The 4,937-nt window shown below is 36.6% G+C and overlaps 1 pseudogene; it reads left to right on the forward strand.

The window, feature by feature from the left end:
* Positions 1-3,385: 3,385 nt before the first annotated feature.
* On the forward strand, positions 3,386-4,488 carry LOC137764614 (3-ketoacyl-CoA thiolase, mitochondrial pseudogene; annotated as a pseudogene).
* The last annotated feature ends 449 nt before the right edge of the window (positions 4,489-4,937 follow it).

A 4,937-nucleotide genomic window follows, 5' to 3' on the forward strand; every position in this document is an offset into this window, starting at 1 on the left:
GCATCCTGTCTGGCTTAGGCTTTTTCCAGATTTATCATTTTTAAAGGGATTATTAATAATTACTTTAAAGTAAATTGGATAGATTGGGTGGGCCTTCAGTTTGTATTTCTGCTTAAAGCCATGGTTTTATCCAGTTTGAGCCACCATCTTATCTCATAGTGTGTGAGACATATTGCAGTGAATCGTGTCCTCATGTTAACCGGTTATTATATCTGAAAGATGAGCAGCAATTACTCATTTCTCTCTTTCCATCTTCTTCTAAAGAAAACAACTGACACTTCCCTTTCAAGAACAACATGCTGATAAAATCTTGTGTGCTCTAACAGAGGCAAGTTGGGAGAGCTAACTTTCTCTGCTATGTGGGGAGTAGTAAGTGTTGGATGTTGTTGCTTCTGCTGGCCACATAGTTTACAAATATGGTGCAGTTGGCTGTGCTGTAGCTTTCATAGCCAGTGCTTGATCCTTTGAAAAGTCCGCGGATAGGAGTGACTTCTGATCAAGCTTGATGCAGTGGCTTAAACAATATTCTAGGTCTTGGTTTTTCTCTGATCTTATCTTGACTTTGTTTTCAGTGAGTAGGAACAACTACCCTCAGACTCTCTTTCTGGTAGCAAGATGGCAGTAGCTCCTAAATTTCTAGTTCAGGAGAAGAAAGAACTACTTCTTATAAATTCTCCAAATTTTCTGACATTCATTCAATAGACAGGTTCTGAATATTCACCATTCAATATTTGCTTGATTTGTCTCATGCATGCTGCTCTTCTGAAAGAATCCAAGCGCAAATTCCCATGGAGACTCTAAAACTGACCTCAAATAATATCTAGAAGGAGAATGGATATAAGATAGCAAATAAAACTATCTGTGACTCTGAGACGCTGGAATGTACTAGGTGTTCTGTAATTATTAGTTTTCCTCTTTTTGCCATAAGTAAGGCCAACTGTGTAGGTATACTCCCAAAAATCTGCTTACAAAATCAGTTTTAATCTTTCTGAGGTCAAATTTTCAAAAGGGTTTAATTCAAGATCTAAATCCAGGCTTATCCTATTCACCAGATCTAGCATCCAGCTGCCCTTCTGGGTTTCCACAGGCATTATAACAATGCACTACTGTTCACATTTGGAAAAAGAATAGTGTGGCTTTCTTACAAGCTCTTTGAACTTTATTAAAAAAAAAAACTTTGGCATATTTCATCATCTATTAAATAAATATTACATTTTGATATGAGAATTTGTTAAAAGATTAGGGATAACTAGTTGGAAAAGAGGGGAAAAGAAAAAGAAAAATACTACATTATAAAGTAATATCTTATTTTACCCAAGAATGGCAGTTAAATAGCTGAATTAAAAAAATGGAAGAAGCTTATTACCTATAGTGTTTTTGCTTTTCTGGAGACAGATTCAATTGAGAATGATAACCTCAGAAGGCTGGTCTACTGACCCCTAAGTCGAAGCCTGACTTCATTTAAAGTTAGAGAAAACAAGAGTTTGCTGGGAAATGATGGGAGAATGCTACTAGTTTTCTTTCCATGGTTTCCTTTGTATATACTTTTCTTTAATCTTTGGAGAGACATTTTACAGTTCTGCTGCCCGTAAAAGTTATGTTTGAATGTATTCTACAAAAGTTGCAAAGCTGGTAACTCATAAAATATTCCTGAGGTTGGCAAGTTTCACAAGATGAAAGGTTCACACAGCTCTAACAAGTAACTAAAAAGGAGACTGGTGTAGTGGGCACCAGCACAGCAGTTTAAAGTCCCATGCTGGATACTGGACTGCAGTTTGAATTCTTATCATGGGCCCAAGAAGATAAATATTATCCCCAACATGCTTATCCTTAATTGGTGTGTTTAAGCTTAATTGAACTTACTACAAAATAATTGAAAATATGAATAAAACAACCCTGTTTTTTGTCCTTTTTTTTTCCTCAAAAGAAGATGAAAATTCTACAATGAAGAGGATTTTCACATTTATATTTAGCTCGTTTTGCTTAAGCTTGAAAAACAGGTCTCTAGTTTCTGCCAGCACTTGTAACCAAGGAGAATGATTACCACATGCAGGTGTCACTGATTGGTTGGAATTGAAAGCTGCAGATTGTCTTGAAGGCCTGAACTGATCTCTCTATCCCCTAATCTCCATTTACTTCTGCCAAATGCCATTAGAGAGCAGTCAGATCTGTTTTGACCAACAGCATAGCTAACAAGTAGGATCGATGTCAACATATCATTGGTGTTTGTGGGGGAAATATATATATATATAAAATAGATGAACATTGTCTGAAAATTATATTTCTACAAGTATATATTTTAAAAGATTAGTTATAAACATATTTTAACCAACTAAATGGACCTGCTGTTGAGAATTCTGCTTTCTATTCTAAATTTCCCAAAATACTTTGCAGTAGTACCTTAAGTAAGGAAAGGGGAGATATATATATACACACATATATATATAAACAAACAACAACAGAAACCCACCCATCTAATGAATAGACACTAAGATTTATGACATAAGGCTATAAGATACTTAAAAATAATTATAAGCCCTTGCAGATAATATATAAAAGCCTTATTCATTAAGTGGACTGTATCTTTATTTATAGAACATACAGAAACTCTCTTAATATGTCTTCACATAATCTTTGAGACTAATTGAAGGTTTCAGTTCCCTTTTGAATATATACCAACTGAATAACCGTGGCTAATAAGTGCCTCTCTCTTTTGCTCCACACCTTCTGCACTTCTTACTTTACCTAATGAAACCATTGCTAGATGTTGTGTGAGGCCTTAGGATGCCTTTTATGCAAAATGTGGAAAATAAATCAGTAAACTAAGGTTCAAAGAAAGGCTTTGTCCCTACATCATAAGGTGCATGCGTATGTTTTAACTTGAAATAAAAATTTTAAGGTATGCGTACATTTTTTGTTTGTATATGGTTCCTACTTTAACCTCCTTTTCAATTAACTTACCGAATAATTGTTCCAATCAAGTAAGATAAGATGGCTCTTAAACTATATACTATAGAAGTATTATGAATGCAACATAAAACGTAGAACTTTTTAAATATAGTGATGGCACTGAAAATTATAATTTTGTATTTTAAACATGTGTCTTCAATTCCTCTCATTCGGGATTCCTTTAACTTAGAAACTAAATATAAAGAAAATCTCAAGTGCAAATACTAGGAGGGCAGGGGAGATTAACCTTATATTTGCCAAATTTTTAGAGGCAGATTAAAACTTCTACCTACAACTCCCATTGCATCAAATGATACTATCCCCTCCAGAATTTGATTAACAAAAATTCTACTATTAAAAATGAATTCCATTGTTTTGCAAATCTTTCTGTTATGAATGAAGAATAAACCCATCAGAGCTTCAAGTTGGTGAACAAATGAAAGTGCTGGGACCAGAGGGTGTGGAAGGTCCACACCCCACCTCACCATATCTTGCCCTATACATCTCTTCTATTTGTCTGTTCTTTAGTTGTATCCTTTATAATAAACTGGCAAATAGCTCTTCAGATGCTGCATACTTGGCAAGGCACGTCTGTTTGATGTGGGAGTTCCTAAAGAGACCTCAGCTCTCACTGTTAATAGGCTCTGTGGCTCTGGTTTCCAGTCCATTGTGAAAGGATGTCAGGAAATGTGTGTTAAAGATGCTGAAGTTGTCTTGTGTGGAGGAGCCAAAAACATGGCTCCTTACTGTGTCAGAAGCGTGCGTTTTAGAGCCAAGTTTTGATCAGATCTCAAGCTGGAAGATTCTCTGCGAGCAGCATTAACAGAGCAGTGTCTCCAACTCCCCGTGGGAATTACTGCAAAGACTCTTGCTGCAAAACATAAAATTAGCAGAGAAGAATGTAACAAATACACCCTGTAGTCAGAGCAGAGATGGAAAGCTGCTAAAGATGCTGGCTACTTTAATAATGAGATGGTACCAGTTGAGGTAAAGACAAGGACAGGAAAACAATGCAAGTAATGAGCCGGTTTGGTCCCAACGAGCCTGGAGCAGTTAAATAAACTTCCTCCAATTTTCGAGGGAGAAGGGACCATCAGTGTAAGGAATGTACCAGAAGTATCTGATGCTTTCATAGCTAGTAAAGATGCTGCTAAAAAGCATAACTTTACACTGGCAAGAATTGTGAGCTATTTTGTATCTAGATGTGATCTCTCTGTCATAGATATTGGTTTTGTCCCTACCTCCAATGGGGCACTAAAGAAAAGTAGACTGAGTCTTAAGGGCATGGATTTGGTAGAGGTAAATGGAGATTTTGCTCCCCAGTACTTGGCAGTTGAGAAGAGCTTGGATCTCGACCCAGGTATAACCAATTTAAATGGAAGAGCCATTACTTGGGATCAGCCATTGGGAGGATCTGGATCAAGCATTATTGCACACATGTTTCATGAATTAAGATGTGGAAGTGGAAAACGTGCAGGGGCATAAGCTTGCATTGGAGTTGGCCAGGGTATGACACTCATCATTCAGAGCCCAGCCTGAGGAGAGAAAGGAGCCCACCATGGCCCACAGTTACTTTACTTGGCCAGGCCACATTAGAACAGGGAGCCTTTAGAGCAGCTGCTAAAACTGACTATGCCCTGCCACTGAAACAGTGATTGAGTGTGAGCAAGGGTTGATGAGGTAAAGATGTATTTATCATGAGTTAAGAGCTGAGGCCAGAAATAAGTTTTCACAAATTTGCACTAAATGTGATATATTTCTGAAGTGAAGTTTAATTATAGAAGGCCTTAAAAACGTCATATTCTGGCCAATGACCACCACACATGCCTTAGATCATATGATTGCAAGGAAATTGAATGTGTTGCCTTCATTTCCAAAAATAAATAGATGAATGAATCCATGAATAAATACCTTTATGAGGAATTCTTAAATTTTCTTATGATTTTCTTTTTACATTTTATACTTTACAATGGAATATTCTATTAACA

The sequence above is a fragment of the Eschrichtius robustus genome, chromosome 5 (genome assembly GCF_028021215.1).
Source record: "Eschrichtius robustus isolate mEscRob2 chromosome 5, mEscRob2.pri, whole genome shotgun sequence".
Lineage (NCBI taxonomy): Eukaryota > Metazoa > Chordata > Mammalia > Artiodactyla > Eschrichtiidae > Eschrichtius > Eschrichtius robustus.